Source organism: Balaenoptera ricei, chromosome 16 (genome assembly GCF_028023285.1).
Source record: "Balaenoptera ricei isolate mBalRic1 chromosome 16, mBalRic1.hap2, whole genome shotgun sequence".
Classification (NCBI taxonomy): Eukaryota; Metazoa; Chordata; class Mammalia; order Artiodactyla; family Balaenopteridae; genus Balaenoptera; species Balaenoptera ricei.
Genome location: NC_082654.1, coordinates 117,811,568 through 117,836,630, shown reverse-complemented (window position 1 = coordinate 117,836,630; position 25,063 = coordinate 117,811,568). Strand labels below are relative to the sequence as shown.

The window sequence follows — 25,063 nt, the reverse complement described above, 5'->3', positions numbered from 1 at the left end:
CACTTTGCTGTACACCTGAATCTAACACAACATTGTTAATCAACTCTACTTCAATTAAAAAATATATATTAAAAAAAAAAAGACATTATCCCCAGCATCACCACTCACTTGAGGGCATATAAACTGTAGAGTCTAGTCCAAGAGGCAAACATGATAGTAAGTAACACAAATCAAAATATAGAGCTATAATAAAAGATATAAACAAATCACTAGGAGAATCCACTGGAAGATGTAGTAAACGCCAATGGAGGAGATCTTGCAAAGCTTCTTGAAGTGCATATTTGAACTGGCTTTTGAAGAAAGGGTAGGATTTAAGACTGGGCAGTGTGATATGTGCTATGCTCAGGAGTTTGGCCTTAATCCCAGAGACAGTAAGGTACCACTGGAAGTGTTGTCGAAGGAGAATAATACAGTCAGATGGGATTTAGGTAACCCTAGGGGTAGGAGAGGGAGTTAGTGGTGAGGAGAGTTTGAACACGAGGACCTCAGTTATGAGACAGGATGGGGGCCTGATCCTGGGCAGAGACAAGAGGAAGGAGAGGGCAGATTTGAGGAACACTTTAGAAGTATAACAACCAGATTAATTCCATACAGGGAGTGAGGGTTGTGATCTTGTGTGTAATCACTAACAAAAATATAGAACCTAAGAAAAGGAAAACAAAATTAGGGACTGAAATAGGTCAATCTGTAGTGCCTTCAATATTTGTCGGTGATGAGGAAGAGAAATCTGGGCTAGCAATCTTAATGTGGTAAGTGGCCTGAGTGAACGTAAATCACACGCTTACTAGCTGTGTAAGCTTAGCCAGCTTATTTAACTTCTGTGCCTTAATTTCCTCGCCTCTATTAGGGTAAGAGTAACATATCTCACAGAGTTGTTGTTAGAATTAAACGCGTGAGTCCATGTAAATCACTTAACGGTGACTGGCAAGCCCATAGTAAGCACTCAGTAAATTCAGCTATTAGTAGGAGTGCTAAGAGGTGGGGGCAGGGAGATAAATCAGGAGCTTGGGGTGAACATATACACACCACTGTATATAAAATAGGTAAACAACAAGGACCTACTGCATAGCACAGGGAACTCTACTTAATAGCTTGTCATAACCTGTAATGGAAAAGAATCGGAAAAATATATATGTATATATAACTGAATCACTGTGCTATACACGTGAAACCGACACAAGATTGTAAATCAACTCTACTTCAACTCTTTAAAAATGATATAGATTTTTAAAACAGAGAGAGGTGGGACAAGAGCCGAGACTAGCACCCGCAGAGCCTGGATTCCGGAGGCCAGTGGACAGAGCAGCGGCCGCCAGGTGCGCTAGGACACAACAGTGGGAGAGGTCGGGACAGCAGCATTCCCTGAAGTCCCCTGCATGTCACGTCGGTTTCTACTTCAGAACACTTCCAGTTATTTCATATGACTCGTTTCTCACAGTAGCCCTGGGAAATCACTAAAATAGGTATTCTCATTCCTCTTTACCAAGGAGAGAGAGCAAAATCGCCGAGGCTATAGTTAATAAATGACAGGTTTGGCTTTTAACCTAGACCTCCTGATTCTGCTTCCAGGAAGTCAGAACTGTGGTCTGAATTGCTTCACTCCAGATTCAGGACCCCGCCCTCCAGAATATTTTCCAGAATTCATCTGAAGTAGATAATGTTTTTATGTAGTGTTTTTCATTTTTCTTTCCCTTTAAAAAAAATCCCTAATTAACCAAAAGCAGGGGTCTAGGGCCAGGTGGCTTTACTTCCAATTCTGGCTCGCCCATGTACTAAATGTGTCACCAGTATAACAGCTGTATGGCTCTATTTTCTTGTTTGTAAAATGGAAGAGATAGTACCTCACTGTTACTAGGATTAAATGAGCTCCACCTTAGAACAGTGCCTGACACATCATAAACATTTAATAATAACAACAACATTATTAGTTGTACTACTAAGTTAACTATACAACTTTATTAGGGTTATATTTTTCTTCTGTAGCCAACATGTACATCAGTACTTTACCAGTAATTACTTTTCTTTTTTTTAAAACTGGCCCTGTGACCTCAGATATTTTTTTAATCACAAGTCACTAGAAAAGAACAAACAAAAATTAAGTCCCACTTATTGGTATTAGTTGAAGAACAAATCTACACAAACTGGGAATTATTTTTAAATGGTGCAGTAGTTTATTATGATTACATAAAGTAGTTAGAATTAATGCTTAGGAAAAAATGTTTTTAGCCCCATGACTTCCTTAAGAAGAGAGAGAGAAAAGGAGAAGGAAAGGGAAGAGAGAGATGGGTTAGGAAGAGAACTAGAATAACAAATTCTCTGTTCTCAGTGGGCTATAGAGAAGGCATATCAGAAAAGACTTTCCTTAGGGCGTAACAGAGCTAAGTCTTTAAAGATGAGTAAGAGTGAGCCTACAGGGACTTCCCTGGTGGTCCAGTGGCTAAGACTCTGCACTTCCAATGCAGGGGGACTGGGTTTGAGCCCTGGTCAGGGAAGTAGAGCCCGCATGGTGCAACTAAAGATCCGGCATGCCACAACTAAGACCCAGTACAGCCAAATAAATAAATAAATAAATATTTTTTAAAAAAAGAGCCTGCAAAGGTGGATCTCACTAGGGAGAAGATAGACCACACTTTCAAGGAGATGGCATTTGAAACACACTTGAAGAGTAAAGAGAAGTTAGAGATAAATGAAGATGACAGCAGGGGATTATAGGTGGATATGAAATCATGAACAAAGAAAAGGAAGTTGGAAACCAACGGGTTGATGACTGGCATGTAGTCTAGGTCCTCTAGATCCTCCAAGTGTGGTCTGTGGGCCGGCAGTATCAGCATCAGCTGGGAGTCTTGTTAGAAACGCAGAATCTCTGGGCTCACCCTGACTACTGGATCAGAATCCACATTTGAAGATCCCTGGGTGATACGTATGCACTTTAAGCTTTGCGAAGTGCTGCTCCAGAACATATTACTGGCCCTTAATCTTGGCTGAACATCGGAATCATCTAGAGAGGTTTTTTGGATCTTTTTTTTTTTTTTTAAGTGTTTGATGCTGGACACCACCCCTAGCAATTCTAAATAAACTGGTATGGCAAGTGGCCTGGACACTGGGATTTTTTAAATCTCCCCAGATAATTCTAATGTGTACCCAAGTTTGAGAACCAGTGGAGATTGTCAAACAATGCTTTACAGTGGAGAGTATGGGCATTAAGCATGAAAAGGTTTATTGGGATGAGCTGCAGAGAGCTAAAGGTGTAAGGGTGTGTGTGTGTGTGTGTGTGTGTCTGTGTGTGTGTCTGTGTGTGTGTGTGTGTGTGTGTGTGTGGCTGTTATTGTTAGGGTTTTTTTTTAGCTAGCCACTAGGGGCTAAATACCACCAGTATGTGAACCTATAGAGGAAAGGTTGGTTTTAACCTAAATATATTCCTGACTTGAAAATGTGCTATGGAAAGTACAACATTCACCTGTGAAATATAACCTGAAATATAACCATGAGAATCCAATGAATAGCTGTTTTTCTATATTTTAAATGTTTCTAAAATTTAAAAAATGTATAGTGAAATGACTAAATGGAACGATTGGTTTTCTGACTTGTTTTCCACTACATTTGGGTTTGAAAAGCATGAAAACCCAAGGACAGATAGATTCCTCAATGCAAATGCTTCTATCTCAGATCCATTATCTAAACCCAGAAAGAGAAGATGACTCAAATTCTATTTCTGAAATGTCATCTTGATGGATCCTGCCCTTGCACCTTTCCATCAGATGGCGATCTCATCACAGTTTATACAGAGTGTCAATATTTTATAACAGGTCCACAGCCAGTCAGCCAAAGCGCTCATGCTTTTTGTGCAACACTGTACTTGGTATAGGCTTTTGTCCAGTGAATAACCTTCCTGCACCCCGTGTAGTTGGGGCCTACACACCCTGATTGCGTGACCAAGAACAAGAGAGATTTATAAGGGGAAGTAACACCCAACTTTTTAAACTATCACCCACATTATACCTGAATATAAATGGGCATAAGTAATAGTTTTTTTAATTATAGAAACATATCCACTATCTCTAGAAAGATAATGTTCGCTTGCATTGAGGTGATAAGAGAAAGACCTTGCTTCTTATTGCAAGATTAATTGGGAAGCTGGATTGGTTTTTGGAAGATGAAGCAAAACAAAAAAAGTTCAACTGGGCTGTAGTGATGACTGCACATCTATATACATTTACTAAAATTATCAAGCTATATATAATAGATGAATGATATGGTATATAAATTATGTATCAGTTAAGCTGTAAAAAGTTGGGGGGAGGGTCAATTAGAAAAAAAATTGCTAAGAATTCTCCCTAAGAAAACAAAGTGAGATCACCGGGGTAACATTACCATAGGACCATCCGAGAAGCCTGGAAGATTAGGAATAGATGGTAAAAGCAGAGGTGAGAAAATCCTGATCTTCTTACTCTGATTTGCACATTCTCTGGGACATGGCCTGCCCAAATGAGTCACTTTCCTTCTCTGGAACCTCTGCAGAGTCATGGGAGTGGGGCAGGTGTTGAAATCACCCCAGAAGGAATTGATACGTTGATATTCTTGGCTCCAAGCTTTAGTGACCTGGGGCATGGAGGTCAGTGCCACTTTTAATACAGAAAAGGAAGGCAGAACCGTGGTGGGGCAGACAGAGGAAGTGCTGTACTAACATGTTTACAGAAGCCAAGGTAGCCCGGGAGATCCATCTAAAGGGAAAGAAACTTGTCTGGGGTAAGTAAACAACCTCAAGGTCACTGAGAACACTTTTAGGCCCCAACAGAAGCAGAATTCTAAAGGTTCTCCAGGACCTGCAAAAATAGTCTGTTGCACGTATGTGAGTGAACAGGGTTGTTCCCCAAATTAATCTTGCCTGACTCGCCTTTTCTCTAGGGGCTATGTCTCGTTCTGGGGCAGGCATTCAGGTGTCACCCTTTCACACTGATCAGGAGGAAGGGACATACGAAGGAAGAACTTTGTTTTATGGAGGAGGAGTTCCTACCAAGAGCAGTACTGCACAAGAGTATGAAAACCTCTGACAAAAAGGATGTTTATTTATTTTGACTTAGTAAGACTGGCTCTAAAACACTGATAACTTTATGCAGGTATTATCCAGTAAGACAAGATGTTCTTAGTGGAGTCTCCATAAAAAAGCTCAAATAAAATTAATTTATCCTGTCATGACTGACATGAGGCAGGAGAAGGGAAGGTATTCTTTGCAATGGCAGGAGATAGTCTTTAATCTGAATTTGCGTATGGAAAAGCAATTTCATAGTAAATGAAGTAAGGACACTGTTCTCCCTTTTTGAAAGGCTGCATTTTGCAGGGTGAGAGGCTTATCATAAAACACAGAGGCATGACCGAGACGCTCCATCCTGACTCCGTATCCCTGGCCCAGTGTGCCCTTGAAGACCCCAGACATTTTGATGGAAAACTCAGAGCACCTCTGTCAGCCTCCTTACTTCACAGATAAGACTGAGGCCCAGAGGTCTGCAAATGGCTTTCCCCAGTGCCTCAGTGAGTGACCTGAGCATCAGAGACTTCAGAACTAGAAGAGGGTCTTTCTGACTCAATCCCTGAAACCCCTAATATGGGAAACAATGTTCTGTGGAGGGGACAGGGTCACCCAGAGAAGCTCATTGCCTTCAAAGAGCTTTCTAGCACACTTCAGGGCTTTGTGCTCTGAGGCATCTAGCAAATCGCCTCAGTCAAAAGTGTGTTAAAAAAAATAAATAAATAAAAATTAAAAAAAAAAAAGTGTGTTAAACCACCCCATTAGGAAGTCGAGGGCCCCCATTCTCTGAGGCTTTTCTGCTGAATGGCAAGGAAGATTTTGGCAAGTTCTTTAAAATAAATAAATAAATAAATAAAAGGAAGGGGGAAAAAAAAGCTAAACTCACCACCTATTGTTTCTCTATCCACAGGATCATATTGTTTTTATTGCCAGTACTGAGAAATTCATGGAAGATAAGTCAGCAGGAAGTAAAAATTTACGGAGAATGGTGTGTGTGTTTGCTGCTTCCACACATTAATGGCATGATTTTTTTTTTTATGCAAAAAGAAAAAAAAGGAAAAGAAAACCACTCACATTTTAATTTAGCATGAGCCAATTTACAGAGCATGAAAATTCACTTTCATTCCCGGGATTGGCACGTGTGCAATTAGCAATGCAGTGTATATACGAGAAGCCATGCTGTTAACAGTTTATCTCAAGTAATTTGGTGTCATTTACAAAAGGAAGAAATTCCTGCCGCCAGAAGAGACAGAAGGAGATGGAATGATCAAATCACGGAGAAACACTAAAATTACTAAATCCACAACAGCTCGCCTTATTTTTCTTGGACCCAAACTGTCAGGGTATAAACACTATTTGTTTCTTTTTTAAAACATCTATAGTTTTGCTGTAAATAATAACACTGTATAAATTCTAACAGAAAAATGGAATAAATGTCAATAAGGCACTGCCTCTTAGAACACAGAGACTATTGCAGATGCATTTAACACAACGGGGGTCTCAAGTGACTTCACCCCAAAAGAAGGAGGAGGGGTTATGGGTAGGGGGATCTTCACCGATTCTTGTATATTAGCAATTATAATGTTTGTATACGCAAAACTGCTAGCTTGATTTTAAAAAAACAAATCTTTAAAATCTGCTGCAAATTTAAATAATTCCCAAAATGAGGAATTCTGTAGTTCTGTGAAAAAAATTTTTTTCTTCAGAATACTAATATTTTGATGCATGTGTATCACCTTATTTTGATTAAATCTTTTCCAATTTTGCAAACACTACAGTATACTGCAACACAGAAGATTTTATCTGTAAACACAAAGCCCTTCATCTAATATTTGTTGCTATTGCCAATTTTTCAATGAAATGACCTAAAAATGAAAAAAAAAATAACCTATACGGTAGTTGCTTTGGGGGAGGGGGGTGCTGGTAGTGCTTAAAAGGGTAATGCTTGCCGCTTTAGAGGTGGTCGGTGCTCATCAGAGGCCCCTGGCAGGGGTATTTTCAGTGGACTGCACAGAAATTCTTAGCTGGTAGAATGGCAGCACGCTGTAAACTTATTCCTGTATCGTGTACTGGCTGTAAGATGTAGACACCTTTCAGTAAGCCAATCATTTGTAACCATTCTAGCCATGTCATATTAGGTTAATAAGGCTGCTGTGTTTTAAAGGGCATTTTTATTTGGGTTTTGGTGAAATCCTTTAATTTGTTGATTATATTCATATAAAATCAGCATTTATTGACACATAGCTCTAATGACATATGTATGAGAAACCATACACTGGATGACCTAGTCGATTATTTAAGCATAAAATAAATTGTGTTAAACTCTTCACCTGTCTGTGCTCTACAGTGTCCTTGTGTTCTCTGGCAAAAGGTAATTGTCTTAACTCCTTGTCACCTGGCCGCAGCCGTCCTCCTCACCAGCCCGTTTCGTGCCTCTGCCTCTGTGGTCACTAAAGAGATAGTCCCCAACATTCAGTCCTGCCCTGCCAACTCCCAACTTAACACAAATTCTGTGCATTTCATTGAGAAGCCAGAAATTACAGATTGACTGACAAGTGATCTTTGCCCACAGCTGGTATGAGCTGCCCCCCAAAACGTGGAGAATTGGGGCTGTAACAGCTGGCACGTACAGAAGTTGTAAAATAGCACTTCCAGGAACCATTCAGACAGCAGTTGTCTGTAGCCCATAAAGCAATCGTTTTTAAATTGACATTCACTGTCCGTGCTTGTAAGCTGGGAGATTTCACATAATAACCCAAATTTCTAACATCTCTTGAAAAGCAAGATTTAGCAACCACAAGTCTCAATGCCAGAAGGCAACAACCTGCTGGGCCACACTGCCCCTGCCCGCTCCAGCCAGGCCTGGGGTCTCCAGGCACCACAGTCCCGTCCCCATTTCTCACACTGTGAGTGCCCTGACTGGCCTGTAGGTGCTGGAGTTTGTGATCAGACACTACATGATAAATTCAACAAGGCAGAGACCGTGTCTGTTTTAATTTTTATTCTAGCCCAGAGCCTGGCATATAGTAACAGTGGTAGGAGCAACTGTCATCACCATTGCTGCAAATGGAATGCTCACAGTATGCCAGACTATTCTAAGCATGTTGCGTTTATTAACTCAGTCCTCGTAACAACTTTATGAAGTAGATACTGTCTTTGATAGTAATAGTCCCTGTATAAATATTCAACGGGTGCTTAGAGCCATTCAGCAGTGTCACAGATTTTCTGTCGTTTAGGATTATTGCCAAACGGGACGAGTTGTTCCCAGTCAGGTTTCAGTATCAATGCAGAACACATGTATGGGGAATCTACTGTGCATAAAGAATGGGGCTAGACTGCATTTGCACGGCACCCCCAGTAAAAAGATACTCATTTGGCACCCTTAGCCCTGCATCAAAATCATCTTATGATGAGCAAACCAAGACCCCAGGAAGATTTTTTAAAATCCAGGTATCCTAACTTCCCATCTAAGTGTTATGAATTCCTGACTCACAGTCCTTGACAGAAAGGTATTTACCCTGAACTAGAAATTCAGTGACGTGTACTTGTTTGGGTATTAAATGGGTGTTATGTTTATATACCTGAAAATTTGACTTTAGGGACACGTGATGGGCTAAACTTCAGGCCAAGCAAAAGTGCATAAATTTACTCAAAAAGAGAAGTATCCGAAGTAGGATAATCAAGATTTTATTTGCATATATATAGGTATATGTATATATTTATATATGTATGCATGGATTGAATGCGGGCATGCGTTATATACAGTCTTCAGCCTGCTAGCTTATAAAAATGTATTTCAGCTTTCCTTGATTTACATTGCCGTTAAAAAAAAATGAACTGTGATGGACAGATTCCTGATATTTGCTGCGTTTTTCAATTTTATAATCCTACCAAATTCCTGAGTTTCTTAAATTTAAATGTATTATCATTATTGTATTGCCAAGTTATGGCAATATACTGTGCAGGGTTATTTCACCATTTCTAAGAGGGATCTACTTCACTGAACACATAAGCAGCCAGCCTTCTATTACTAAATTCTACCTTGGCATCCTGATATCCCACCATGTTCATTTTGGTACCATCCTGGGGTCCCATCAAGACATGTTTTCTTCCAGGGCAAATAAACAAACAGAAAAAGTTGTCTGCTTGCCTTTATTATTATGAGCATCAAGTCACATCTGGCTATACGACAGGGATATGTGAGAAGCCCAGAAATATAAATCACAGGAATGATAACTCATCTTGTGATGAGTGAGTTTCTGTGAGTTTCTGAAGAAACCAGTGATCTAAATGCTAACTTCCTATCTGGGTGACTCTGGATGTTCTTGATCTGTTAAAGAGGCCCTGGCGTATTAAAAGGTGTGTGATTTCCTGGTCATATGGCACTGCTTCTCTTTCACGAATTAATGATCAAACAGTCCATAAGTAAACATTTCCAACATTGGGATTCGAGGCCAAGTTTACAAGAGTTCTTTCAATAACAGAGACAAAAGGTTATCCGGCTAACCATGCACCAATACAAAATCAATAAATAACAGAGTCGACTCCGACGAGCGTTCTTAGCAACAGGCCCAACAGCTTTCAGTTTTTTCAACAGAATTCAATGCAGACAGTTCAACGTAAGAGCAAAAAGAAATCTGCCATTGTATCTGCTACACTCAATGACTGACGGCTATGAATAGTAACGACAACTAGGTGAACCTGCAGTGAAGACATTTTATTCCTTATGCCTTGGTGCTTCCTGCGTTGAGGAATAAACACCCTGAGGGCTGCATTTCCAACAGGACGTCCTGAGGCTCCTCACCAATTGCAAAGGAGTTCCCAAGCACAGCAGAGATGAATACCCTCGGGGGTTCGAAAGGAGTGAGGAACCACTGGGCCACAGGAGGCACCCCAGAAGCAAGAACCATTAGGACTTTTTCTCCAGGACCACCTTAGAACATCTTGTTGACATCCAGAAAAACAGGTGATCCCCCGGCCTAATTTCCCCCGCCAGCCTCAACTGCCACTTTTCTCCTGACGTCTCACTCAAGCAAGGGCGTAGTTCTGAGAGCTGGGAAGGAATGATGATTTGCCAGCTTTTCAAAAGAGTTCCAGCATGTGAGGCACACCACCAGGCCCTCACACCACACTGCACGGCACTCTGAAGGGAGGGACTTTGTTTTCTTCTCTGCTGTATCCACAAAACCTAGAATACTGCCTGACACCTCATACATAGGTACTCAAAAAACATGCATTGAGTACATGAATGAATCAATCAACAAATGTCAAAGGGCAAGGAACAGTAAATGGGAAATGTTACTCTGGGCACCGTCTTGGGCACCACTTTCTTTACAGGCTCAAGCAAGCTGTGAATCAAAAGAAAACACTGTTGTTGATTCTAATGACTTAACTCACCAAGGACTGACTCGTGTCACCGTCCTCCACTAGCCCTTTCCAGGTGCGCAATCCCCTTGTTAGCCACAAAGTCTTAAGTAACTGGGTTTACCTCATAAGCAAACGGCACATCCGTCACACTGCTGAATTAGGCATCTCTCCCGTGGCCATGGGCTTCAGTCCTCATCCTCACCACTGACAGGCCATTGAGAAACCAGGCGAGAGAGTGGAGAACCCATCATGAACCCTCGTCTCTATGAAAAAAGTCAGCTGAGCCTCCTCTCTTTCAGACATAATATCCAAAATTTTTAAAAAGTCTGACCACCTCAAGAGTTCCACCCCAGCATTGCTAAGTGTTAGGCCCATAAAGGACCAGAGGTCCAGAAATGACACCCTAGAAGCCCTTGGACCAAATCCAGCCTACAGCAACGTTTTGTTTGGACCACAAAGAGTTTGAAAAAAACCAAAGTTCTTAAAAAATCAGGAGACTGTAGATGAAAAGTGGATTTCAGCTTCTTTTTAAAATCTGAAGAAGTGACAGGTAGAGCAGAACCACACCCGCCTCCTTTGGACAAGCTTGTGTTTTACTGTCCACCACCGTCCCTCCTGATCCTATAGCTTCTAAAACTCAATCTACTTTTTTCATTTCTATCCCCAGTCTCTGATCTAATGGGAGGAAGGAGAAGAAGGCAAATTGATGAGAGCCTGTTTAAATTCTTCCTTCTTTACGGCAAGCCAAACATCTACCTCATTTTCATCCTGTCTCTCTCAGGGCCAATAAGAAGATGGAATAAAAGAGTGAGTGACTGGGAAGAGGAAGATGAATCATGTGGTTCTCCAAATCCATCCATCCATCCATCTCATTCAACAACGTGTAGTCACTGCCTGCCACTTTTCAGGTACTCTCCTGGGGACAGGAATACATCAATTTCCTGCCCACTGCCTTCAACATGAGGAGGACATACACAGCTTCTGCGTGAAATCTAAATCTAGGGCTCCTCAGGAAAGGAAGCCCTGGAACGACTTGTGGAAACAAAACTCCTAGCAGCCCCTCGTCAGCAGTGCATGCCGGAGAACAGGGCAGGCCGTGACGGATGGAGAGGAACGGCCCAAGCCGCTCAGGGAAGCCCCTGCGCACACCTGCTCTTCACAATTAAGTGAGACTCGAGCCTGACAAAAGTATCAATGTCAGTAGAAAACTTTACAACATTTCAAAGGTATTCTTAAAACTCTACAAGAGAATACAAGCCATCTTGCTTCCAAAGATTCTAAATTTAGGTGAAAACAGTTGAAACTCTCAACTCATGTTCAGTGTTCTTCACCTTCCCTACGTCAAGTCCCCCCTAATTCTGACGGCCTCACCAAGCCTCCGCTGCTGATGGCAACCCACCCTGGTAGCTCAGGTGAGCTAAATGAGTACCCCACGAGCACCCAGCGCTCAAGTCTACATCCTTGATGGTTCCTCTGGACGTCCTGCACTTCCAAGAACAAGGAGTGTGTTTTCCACAGTCCCAAGAGCAACGCTGGATGCACAGAGGGTATAATAGCCTTCACAGCTTCACAGGCCTCACCACTTATCGTTCTTTATGGCTGTCTTGCCAGACCCCAGCAATGCTGCAATACACACTGATGCTCAGTCTGGGCACACGTCCCACCCTCTGGAAGTCAACGCTTGAGCGCAATAAAGAGCAGCGCTAGAGCTGGCTCTCTAACACTGCCATGGTGGTTGGCGCGCCTTGCCGGGTGGAGCTGAAAGCAAGTAAACCGTAACCCATTCAAGGCCATGTAGATAGTGTATTTTTCTTCATGCTCCCTTTTCCTCTTACTTCAACACCAGAGTTGCTCCACAGAGGGACTGTTCCCTGGCCTGCAGTGAAGAGGAACCTCAGTCGACCCACAGTGGGCATGCAGTGTGAGCCAGAAATAAACCTTGCTAGTCAGCCACTGAGATTCTTCAGTCATTCGTTAGTATAGCATAACCCACGGTTCATATGCAAGTCAGGGAGAAGACACGAAGGGGTGGCAGGTACTGGGTAAGCCCGTTCCCCTTCTAAGAGTCTGCCTTGTGGGAATACAAGCCCAGCTGTCAAGTTTTTTAAACGTTGGCAGTTAGTTTGATTTTTTTACCCGGTAATGTTGTGTGGATCAAACAAAACATGCCTGTGGGCCCCTGGTGTTCAACCTCAGCCACTGGCTCTTGGCATTTGCAGAATGAACACACGCCTGGATCGTGCTATGCACACCTACTGAGATGGGATTTTGAATTACACAGTCTGAAGCTGGGGTGCATAAGCAAATGTCTGAATTCCCGAGTCAGCTGACGGGTGACTCATCACCTCCACCTCGGTGCAGTGCGGTTGTTCTCTAAGCACCATTTCAATCGCTGAAACTCTCATTAAGTGTCTGAAGAAGTCACTTGACTTTTTTACCTGCATTTTATTGCATTTTAGTGAAGAGCTGACCTTCACTTGTCCAACTGGGCCTGATGTGGCTCTGCCCACCTCTATAACCAAAGCCTCCCAGCCTGCCCTTCTCTCTCACTACACTCCAGACCAGTGATAAAGCATAGTCCATGGACTGGTCTTAATCTGAGGATTTTTGTGTTGCCTGTTGCAATGAGATAAAAAACCTGATCCAGGGACTTCTCTGGTGGCGCAGGGGTTAAGAATCCGCCTGCTAATGCAGGGGGCACGGATTTGAGCCCTGGTCTGGGAAGATCCCACATGCTGTGGAGCACCTAAGCCCGTGCACCACAACTACTGAGCCTGCGCTCTAGAGCCCGCGAACCATAACTACTGAGCCTGTGCGCCACAACTACTGAATCCCACGTGCCTAGAGCCTGTGCTCCATAACAAGAGAAGCCACCACAATGAGAAGCCCTCACACCGCAACCAAGAGTAGCTCCCACTCAACGCAACTAGAGAAAGCCTGTGTGCAGCAACAAAGACCCAACGCAGCCAAAAATAAATAAATTAAAAAAAAAAAAAAAAACCTGATCCAGATTTTAAAGCAACTATGTTACTAAGCATGTTCTTTATTTCAGTTAACTTTTTTTTTTAATATAGTAAGCCTTTCTTGAGAAGGAAAGGGTGCACAGACTTACAATCTGGTGCAAGTTCCTTATCCTGTCGCAGACTGTTCCTTATCTTGTGCAGAGCTCTGCATAGCACAGTTGTAGCCATACTAGCTTCCTTTCTGTTCCTCAAATAATGCCAAGTTCCTCCTCATCTCATTCCTATTTGTACTTACCCTCTGCCAGGGGGACTCTCATCTCAATCTCCAAATGTCCCCTCCTCAGGCCTTCCTTGCACATCGTCTCCAAAGCAGCCTGACACCCACCCCCCAGAATTCTCTGTCACACCACTTTACTTATTCCCTTCATAGCATTTATCACTAGAATCATCCTTTTTGTTTATTTGTACACTCGTTTACTATCCTCCTTATTCATTGCTATATCCAAAGCCTCTAGCACAGGCCTGGTACTAGCAGGCACTCCGCATTTGTTGAACAAATGAATGAGGGGTGGAGGAAAGCACAGACAAGTATGGCTTAGGCCACATATCTGTGAACACCAAGGAAAAGCAGCAACATCTTCAGTGACTCACTGTCAACTATCAAAGAGATGTCATTTTCCTGGGAGGGTTGCTGAGCTTCCACCCCCGGTGCAGACTTGCTGAGAAGAGATTTAGAATTCAACTCCCCCTCCACGGCCTCTTGCAAGAGCTTTGTTACTGACTGTCAGGTATCATTGTGGTGTTTTTCCATCTTGCACCGAGGCCACGTGATGGGAAGGTTGTTAAAATCATCTGGTATGTATCACAGCAGAGCTTCAGATGACTGTTTGAATCACCCAAAGGCAGCCCAGCCCTTGCTAAACTTGTGCTTAGAAAATGAGCCATCTTTCTGGCTGAAACAAAAATCTTGCTGGTGGACTAGTAACAGAACAGAGAGACTAAGTGGCTAAAGTGTATAACGGCTGCGACTCTTCCTACCCTGAGGGGGCCAACCTGCAGCGGGAATCTAAATTCTCCTTTGGCTTCACAAGAGTCAAAAATCAGATGCTACAGGGCCTGGTGCAAGGCATTAAAGAGTAGTAGGGACTGTGGAAAACCTGAGAGCATGTGCCTCACTTAAAACCACAGTGGTCAGCTAGCTCTAACAAAATATTATAATGCAAGAATGCAAGCCCAGAAATTGTCAGCTCTTCTGATTTTTCAAGAGACACTGGAAATCTGTAAGAAGGGATGAAGGTGGGGTATGGATGTAGATGAGTATGGATATACATCAAATTCAAGTCAAATGCTATTTATTTAGTTCATACTATGTCCAAGTCACCGTCCTAGGCATGTATATACGTCCTAGACACAGCTGTTTATCAAAAGTAAAAAAGAATAAGAGCTGAGACTCATGGACTCGAAAAGCTTTAATCTTATCAGAACACCAAGACATGCTCTTAAATAAATAGAAGATAAGACAATATGGGGAGTGCTGTGTATTAAATAAGTCTATGTGTATAAAGCACAAAACAGTCCTGACGCATAGAAAATCCTACATGTGTTGGCTACCATTGTTGATTGTATTGCAATCATGAACTCAGGATTACTCCTGACACAGCGAACTGGAGAAGGCCTAGCTGAGAGTCTTGCACATATTACGTACTTAATAAACACTAGCTGAATGAGTGAATGCTTGGTGAAAGAGCAGCATTTGAGTTGGGACTTGAGAAATACGAAGGATCTTAACATTGTGAAGAAAGGAGGCCTAGGCAAAAGGAACAAAGAAGCTAGAAGGATAAAGGCATCCAGAAGCATGAACAAACTTTGTTCTGGTCAGAACTTCAGGAGAAAGAGCAGGAGGCAAGGATGGAAAGAGCAACTCACTATGGACAGCCTTGAATGCTACTCAAGACACCAAGTGGGTCACAGTAGACACGTGAACTCCATGTAAAGCCTGTTCTGCACAGCCTTCTAGATTGCATAAATGACTAGTCAGCCAAAAGTGAAACTAGTTTTCAAAAGCAGGCCCAAATTTTAGGTATTTAAAGCAGAGAATAGAGTTTCACGTGCATACATGCTTTTATGTAGTTTACATCATGCTGTACTCGTTATATGACCTTGGGCATTACACTTAACCTTTAAATTATTTCTTCATCTGGGAAGCGGGGGTGATCGTTTTATCAACCACAAATGGTGGAAATGAGATCACCCACATGAAGCACTTCAAAAAGTCTCTGGCACAAAGTAAAATGCTCCATAAATGTTACCTACTTGTTATGATTTGTGCTGGTGTATTATATACGGAGAGGTAAAACAGAAGAAAATGCCTTACTTGGGCCTCTCTGGTTTGTGAGCAGTGGTGTTGATATGAGACCTGTGACACAATCTTTTATGCTCTAGGATGCTGCTATCCACTGCTACAGAGGCCAGGGGACGTCCACTCAGGGACTTGTAATCCAGCCCTGCCCCACTGCCTACCAAGGCCTCAGGGCTCCAGCAGTGCCCTCACTCCCAGCCGTGCCCCTGGACAAATGGGCCTGCATGCCCAGCTCAGACGCCAAAAGGGAGCATCCTGCTAGAAACACCCCCTCTGTCCCCACCACGCAGCCCCACCCCTCTCTAAAGTTAGTCACTAACTCCTTCTCTAAAGAAGGAAGGTCCACTCTTGACACAATAGTCTCCAGTCTCATTCTTGTTTCTCCAAATCCACTTCCTCTGCACCACAAGAAAAGAGAAGTGTTTTTCTGTTGTTGTTCACAGAGGTGTAAAATGTGTGGCTATCCGGGGTGAGGAGTGAAGGCGGACTCATGGGAAACTTGTAACCAGACACGATTTTTTATGAGTTGGACCCACAATTACACCAAAAGATTAAAATGAAAAGATTTTGATTCTTGGATGATTTAACTACCTCTTGATCATCCAAAATAGTACTAAAGTTCACAGCTTACCAAGTCATAATGAGAGTGAACTCCCTGCAAAAATCAAATCAGATATTCAAATAGAGAGCTGCCTGTATTGTGTACAGACTGGGCAGGGGTCCACAATGGAAGCGTGATGACTTCCAGGTATGAGAGACAATGCCACACTAAGGATCCAGGATCACGGGCCCAAAGTCAGGGCCACAGTCAGGACTGGAGATGCACGTTCTCATGAGGACACTGGGAGGCTTTTGAAAGCAATAACCTAGAGGCCAAGCTGAGCTTGGCAACCAAGCAGTTGGGATAGAAGGTGAGTCAGGAAACCGGATTCAGGACTGTTGTCGAATGCCTTCCCTGTTGCCTGAGCCTATTTCCGTTACACCACCTTCAAATGTGGCAGCTTTCAATCCAGCGGCAACTTAAAGGCACCACACGCTTCAGACACAAGTCCCTTGCAAAGTACAAAGCACCTCAGCAACACAGGTTGTTTTTAACGGTACTGCTAGTGAACACTGAACGGTGGCTGATTCATCAGAAATCATTCAGAGCCTATTTGCTTTTCACAAGCGTCTGTTCTATTATCTTGGCCCAGGGAGGAGGCATTCTTAATTTCAAGGCATTGTTGCTTTTATTTCTTTGCTACTGTGTAGCCAACAGGAACAAGAAAGCACTAGGCTCTAAAGACTTATTTTCTCCTGATTTCTCTAGCTTTCCAGGTATTGTACATTTTCCTTGTTTTTTTGCCTGTTTAAAAGCAGCAGAGTGATAAAATGTAAGTACTAGTTAAAGGGAACTTGTCCTTTTGTCGTAAAATTCTCCTGCACAGCAAAGGAAACCATCAACAAAATGAAAAGACGACCTAAGGAAAAGAGTCATGTACCACAATGTTCATTGCAGCTCTATTTACAATAGTCAGGACATGGAAGCAACCTAAGTGTCCATCGACAGATGAATGGATAAAGAAGATGTGGCACATATATACAATGGAATATTACTCAGCCATAAAAAGAAACGAAATTAAGTTATTTGTAGTGAGGTGGATGGACCTAGAGTCCGTCATACAGAGTGAAGTAAGTCAGAAAGAGAAAAACAAATACCGTACGCTAACACATATATACGGAATCTTAAAAAAAAAAAAAAAAAGGTCATGAAGAACCTAGGGGCAAGACGGGAATAAAGACACAGACCTACTAGAGAATGGACTTGAAGATACGGGGAGGGGGAAGGGTAAGGTGGGACAAAGTGAGAGAGTGGCATGGACATATATACACTACCAAACATAAAATAATTAGCTAGTGGGAAGCAGCCGCATAGCACAGGGAGATCAGCTTGGTGCTTTGTTACCACCTAGAGGGGTGGGATAGGGAGGGTGGCAGGGAGGGAGGGAGACGCAAGAGGGAAGAGACATATATGGGGATATATGTATATGTATAACTGATTCACTTTGTTATAAAGCAGAAACTAACACACCATTGTAAAGCAATTATACTCCAATAATGATGTTAAAATAAATAAATAAATTAAAAAAAAAAAAAGACGACCTAAGGAATATCAGAAAATATTTGCAATTCATATATCTGATACAGGGTTAATATCCAAAATATATAAAGAAATCATGTAATTCAACAGCAAAAATACAATCCAGTTTTAAAATGGTCAGAAGATCTGAACAGACACTTTTCCAAAGACGACATACAAACGGCCGATAGGTACATAAAAATGAGCTCAACATCACTACTTATCAGGGAAATGCAAATCAAAACCACAATGAGACATCACCTCACAACTGTTAGAATGGTTAATTAACAAAAAAAACAAGAGCTAACAAGGGCTGGTGAGAATGTGGAGAAAAGGAAACCCTCTTGCACTGTTGGCAGGACTGTAAATGGGTACAACCACTATGGACAACAGTACAGAGGTTCCTCAGAAAATTAAAAATAGAACTACCATATGATCCAGCAATCCCACTTCTGGGCATTTAACTGAAAAAAATGAAAACACTAACTCAAAAAGATATCTGTACTCATCTTCATTGCAGCATTGTTTATAATAGCCAAGATATGGAAATAACCTAAGTGTCCACTGATGGATGAATGGTGAAGAAAACATGGTATATATACAATGGAATATTATTCAGCCAGAAAAAAGAAGGAAATCCTGCCATTTGTGACAGCATGGATGGAGCCTGAGGGAAGGAGAAAGATAAATATCATATGATTTCAATTATATGTGAAATCTTTAAAAAGAAAGAAAAAACAAACTCATAAATAGAGAATAGACTGGCAGTTGACAGAGGTCGGGGGCGGGGAGCGGCATGGGCAAAATGGGTGAAGGGGGTCAAAAGGTACAAACTTCCAGTTATAAAACAAGTCCTGGGGATGTAGTATACAGCATGGAGACTATAGTTAAACAATACTGTATGTATATTTGAAAGTTGCTAAAAGAATACATCTTAAAAAGTTCTTCTCACAAGAAAAAAAAAATTTGTAACTATGTGTGGTGATGGATGTTTACCAGACTTATTGTGACCATTCTGCAATATATACAAATATTAAATCATTATGCTGTACACCTGAAACTAATGTAATGTTTTCTGTCAATTATATCTCCAAAAAAATTCTCCTGAAGACATCAAGCGAGAAGAGACAGAATGCAGAAGTGGTAGAGGCACAGGCTTCTCAGTGTGACAGACCTGGGTTCACATTCTCACTCTCTGTGATCTTGGGCAAATTATCTTTCCATATGTAGATGGGATACTAACCCCTCCTGGCAAGGGTGTTTGCGCATTTAAGATCGTGTATGTATAAGTCCTTGCCCAGTAATGGTAGCTATTATCATTTTAATCACAGCAAAATGCTGACCAGGAATTAAGTTACCAGGGCACTAAGAGAATCCAGCTGAACAATGTGCAGACATAGCAAATGAGTCATTTTAAAGGTTCTTTGTGCTGTGGCAGGAGCGCAGCATGGTTGGGTAGGAATGAAAGGAAGCGGTACGTGCGGGGCAGGAAGTAAACGGATCGTGAGTCAAAAACATGCTCTATCTTTAAATGTGTCTCATTATAATTGCTCTGAAAACTGTACTAAAGACATATGTTTCACATTGTTTATGGAGAAAATGAATTGTTAAAAAAAAAAGAGAGAGATCTTTCCATTCTTGACAGATAGAATTGAAAATCTCTACCTTTACCTCCTTCCCCAAAGCGGGGGGGAAAAAAGAGAGAGAAATTTGCTTTTGTCTTGGAAAATGTATAATGATTAAGATAGCTTGTTAAGAAGCACATTTTCTTGACTTCTAAAATGAGTTCTACAGGCCAGTATTAAATCAGAGTTATGCTTATTGCCTGTATGCAGGGGGAAAAAAAATGGTTTTAAGTACATTTGCATCCCTTTATTTGTCTAAAATCCTAAGCATCCTGTTGTCATGGAAATACATTCCCTGACCATCAAATATTAGGTGTGTTTGTATTCTATGCAAAGAGATTTCCAGTATTTTTCACACTTGCCAATCTCACACAGAAGAAAGCTGATTATTCAGGATTCAGATATAACACAAGCATCTGGCATGATTAATCCACTAGCTTGAACTGAAATAGAGTTGAAAGGAGGTATTGATAGCTATGGAATGACAAGAAGAAAGAGAAGGATAAAAAAAAAAAGAATAAAATCAAAGAGTGAGGGGGACTTAGGTAAGAACTGTCACAAAATAAGACTGCATATTTTTTTTTTTTAATTTTGGCCAAGCTGTGCTGCTTGTGGGATCTTAATTCCCCGACTAGGGATTGAACCCCGGCCACTGCAGCGAAAGCACCAAATCCTAACCACTAGACCACCAGGGGACTCCCTGCATATTTCTTCTCTGTACTTTTCTAATGCTGATAGGGAAAGGTTACCCAGTCAGGGTTCTTAGCTGAAAACAAAGGAAATCCACCTGGCTAACTTGAGCAAAAAGGAGTTTACTGCAAGAATGTCAAGCAGCTCACAGAATCCAGGGAAAGGTTAGAGCTTTGGAAAATGAACACAAATCAAGGGAAGCTGGGAGGCTGGAACTGGAGCCAATGTCATGTCACAAGAGAAGCCTGCTTAGGGAGACCCTGCAACTTGTCAAGGACACTCAAAGCCACCACTGCTGGCGGTGGCTTGAACCCAAAACTGTCTTTGCTTCTTTGTGACACTCACTCCAGACACGAAGTCTTAGATGGGATGATCAGATAGGCTGAGCTCAGGTGGTCCTAGTGCCCAGGAGTCAAAAGGAAACGGCCTTTTCAATTTCCACAATTGGCGTTTTCCACCTCCTACCAGCTTCATCAAACAGGAGGAGGCTTGGATATCGGGTAGTGCCCCCAAAACATAAAGGTTCCCCACAGAAGTATTCTTTTGTGTTTATGATTTATATACTCTACCTTCAGAAAACACTTAAAGAGGCTAACAATAAAAGGCACAGATTCAATGGATGTGTGGGGGGAAAAAAAAAAAAGGACAGGAATTTAGAAGCCATGGAAAAAGACCAGAAAGGCCACAGGAGATTGGGGCAGAGAGGTGCTAAAAGTAGAAAGAAAAAAATGGTTTCTATTATTTCTGTTACTCTTCTCCCTTACATTCTTCCTATGTTTTTCTCTCTTCCTCCTCCTATGCAATTTCTTTCATTTTCAGTAGTGTGAAAAGGTATAAAAAGCCTCTCCCAATCCATAGGATTTCTAGAACTTGTTCTTCAGTTATCCTGGATTTGTTTGAGATTTAGACATAAAGAACTACTAGTATACGATGTTGAAATCTTGTCATGTTACTGGCCAAGGTTTTAAAAGAAAAATTCTCCGAATCTCTCCAAAAAATGAGTGACTGAGTTCAAGTGCTATGATGAGATGAGTCTAAGCCTGAGTCATCAAAAAAACCCATATTCTAGTCCAAGGTTTTGCCTCTTAGAGGTGAGATGACCACAGGAAACCACCTAACATCCATCTCAGTGATCAGAGCAGCTGCAGTGACAGAGACTATACACACGAAAGCTGAAGTGCTTCTGAACAACCCTATGGATTCGTTTATCCACTCATCCATCTATTTATTCACTGAGAACTTACTATATGATAATCATAGTGAATAAGACACAAAGGTTACTACCCTGAAGCTTATACACTAAAAGTGTATTTACAGTTTGGACAGAAACTCAAATGCCTTCCGTGGCCAGGAAGGCAACAGAAATTGTGAAGCAGCCATTTTTGTAACAGTGTTGTGGGATGGAGACTGGCTGTGTGCAAGTCCTACCCAAAGGCATTCAGTCTGAAATACAGAGAAATCTGTCGCATTTCTATACACTAACAATGAAAGATCAGAAAGAGATATTAAAGAAACAATCACATTTACCACCACATCAAAAAGAACAAAATACCTAGGAATAAACCTACCTAAGGAGGCAAAAGACCTGTACTTCGAAAACTATAAGACGGTGACGGAAGAAATCAAAGATGACACAAACAGATGGAAAGATATACTATGTTCTTGGATTGGAAAAATCAATACTGTCAAAATTACTATACTACCCAGGGCAATCTACAGATACAATGCAATCCCTATCAAATTATCAATGGCATTTTTCACAGAACGAGAACAAAAAATTTTTTAATTTCTCTGTAAACATAAAAGACCCCAAATAGCCAAAGCAATCCTGAGAAAGGAAAAGGGAGCTGGAGGAATCAGGGTCCCTGACTTCAGACTATACTACAAAGCTACAGCCATGAAAACAGTATGGTACTGGCACAAAAACAGAAATATAGATCAATGGAACAGGAGAGAAAGCCCAGAAAAATAAACCCACACACCTATGGTCACGTAATCTATGACAAAGGAGGCAAGAATATACAATGAAGAAAAGACAGTCTCTTCAACAAGTGGTGCTCGGAAAACTGGACAGCTACACGCAAAAGAATGAAATTAGAACATTCTCTAATACCATACACAAAAATAAACTCAAAATGGATTAAAGACCTATATGTAAGACCGGATACTATAAAACTCTTAGAGGGAAACATAGGCAGAACACTCTTTGACATAAATCACAGCAGTATCTTTTTGGATCCATCTCCTAGAGCAATGAATATAAAAACAAAAATAAACAAATGGAACCTAATTAAACTTAAAAGCTTTTGCACAGCAAAGGGAACCATAAACAAAACCAAAAGGCAACCCACAGAATGGGAGAAAATATTTGCAAATGATGCGACTGACAAGGGATTAATCTCCAAAATTTACAAACAACTCATGCAGCTGAATATCAAAACAAAAAACAACCCAATCAAAAAATGACCAGAAGACCTAAATAGACATTTCTGCAAAGAAGACATACAGATGGCCAAGTGGCACATGAAAAGATGCTGAACATCACTAATTATTAGAGAAATGCAAATCAAAACTACAATGAGGTATCACCTCACACCAGTTAGAATGGCCATCATGAAAAAGTCTACAAACAATAAATGCTGGTGAGGGTGTGGAGAGAAGGGAACCCTCCTACACTGTTGGTAGGAATGTAAATTGGTGCAGTCACTATGGAGAACAGTATGGAGGTTCCTTAAGAAACTAAAACTAGAACTACTATGTGATCCAGCAATCCCACTCCTGGGCATATATCTGGAGAAAAACATGGTTCGAAAGGATACATGCACACAATGTTCACTGCAGCGCTGTTTACAATAGCCAAGACATGGAAGCAACCTAAATGTCCGTTGACAGATGAATGGATAAAGAAGATGTGGTACACACATATAATGGAAAAGTACTCAGTCATAAAAAAGAATGAAATAATGCCATTTGCAGCAACATGGATGGACCTGGAGATTATCATACTAAGTGAAGTAAGACAGAGGAAAGACAAATATCATATGATATCGCTTATATGCAGACTCAAAAAAAAAAATGATACAAATGAACTTATTTACAAAACAGAAACAGACACTCAGACTTAGATACCAAATTTACAAACTTATGGTTACCAGCGGGGAAGGCTGGGAGGGAGGGATAGAATGGGATTTTGGGACTGACATGTACACACTACTATATAAGATAGATAGTCAACAAGGACCTACTGTATAGCACAGGGAACTCTGCTCAATATTCTGTAATAACCTAAATGGGAAAAGAATTTGAAAAAGAATAGATACATGTATATGTATAACTGAATCACTTTGCTGTACACCTGAAACAAACACAACATTGTTAATCAACTATACTCCAATATAAAATAAAAAATTTTTTAAATTCTTCTAAGGGCATCCCAGGAATGTTTACCATAATGATTAGAAGGTTGGTATGGGTATCTCTAAGAAGCCCAGCACTAAGAAAAGGGAATATTTGTAACCTTATTTTTACTTTATTTTAAGTAGTGCTATTGTCAATATAAATGTGCACAAGACACTTAAGTCCTCGAATTAGGCCTTCCAAAAGACACTTTTTCAGGACTCAGTGGTCAGTACATAATGTCATAATGATAAATTCTTTGGCCCCAAATACTTTTCATATGTTTTATCATTTGCCATTGAGAAGACTTCAAAATCATGATAAAATATTCAGGCTCAAATAATATATACATGTAACAATACAGCTTGTATAAATATTGACTTGTATACAAATTACATTGTGGAGAATCAGGTGCAAATTTTCTGTGTACCTTTTCTATCTTGATTTGACTTCTAGGTTGTTTTGAAATTGTTTTCAAAATGCATACAAGGATAACAGAAGAATGTTGCCTCATCCTGTGAGCACAGTTACTACAGAACCTACCAAAGATGTTTATTAAAGGTGATTCCAAAAAAAAAAAAAAAAAGCATTCAGTCTGTTTATTTAAAAAAGAAGGCAGGACTTCCCTGGCAGTCCAGTGGTTAAGACTTCCCCTTCCAATGCAGGGGGTGCGGGTGCGACCCCTGGTCAGGGAGCTAAGGTCCCACATGCCTCGTGGCCAACAAAACCAAAACATTAAAAAAAAAAAAAAAGGCATGAATATAAATAAATAAGCAAAATACAGGACACTGAATGCAATAAAGTATGTACATATTAATACAGAATTGAAAGTGATTTGTTCTGCCAAGCGTGGGGTGGTAAGGGTATTACAGAAAGTTTCCAAGAGAACATGATGCCTGAAGAGGGTTTTGAAAGACCAATAGGAGACTCCCAGGCAGATTAGTTGTGAGAAGGGCATCTCAGGCCAAGTTAATATCATGTGGAAAAGTATGCAGGACTGAAACATTCAGTGCATAATGGGATCCACAAGATGTTTGAGGTGATGGAAATCCAGAGGGAATCAAGAAAGAAATGAAGACTAGAGCCAGGCGCTAGGGACAATGAATGGAGGGCCTCTTGTGACCATCTATGGGCAAGTGGGAAACAACACAGGGGATTCAAACAGTGAACAGGGAGGATCTGGAAGGACTCGGGTGGATAGATTTGAGAAGCATAAAGCTGCAAGCAAAGAGAGCTAGGAGAAGGGATGGTAGCATCACAGATGAGAGATGAGGAGGCCCTAACTGAAGGGACCGTGAAGATAGAGAGATGCTAGACTGAAGGACTATCCAGGAAGCAGGGCAGAGAAATGCTAGTGGTTTAATAAATCTGTGCATTAACCTAGTGTGCTGCCATTGAGAGACCTCTGAGGACCAGGGAGGTAGAACGAGAACAAGGAGGCCACAGTGTCACAAAGGTCGACAGAGGAGACAATTTTAAACGGAAATGGATGTCAACAGATTAAAATGTTATGAAAAG

General features: G+C 41.2%; 1 protein-coding gene across 24 annotated transcripts in view; it reads left to right on the top strand.

The window, feature by feature from the left end:
• The window catches only part of ANK3 (ankyrin 3), a 687,375-nt gene extending 680,020 nt beyond the window's left edge, over nt 1-7,355 (top strand). For all 24 annotated transcript variants that reach the window (XM_059900926.1, XM_059900918.1, XM_059900920.1 and 21 more), the window contains one exon: nt 5,937-7,355. The gene's annotated coding sequence lies outside the window, so the exon portion shown is untranslated. The remainder of the gene's footprint in view (nt 1-5,936) is intronic.
• The last annotated feature ends 17,708 nt before the right edge of the window (nt 7,356-25,063 follow it).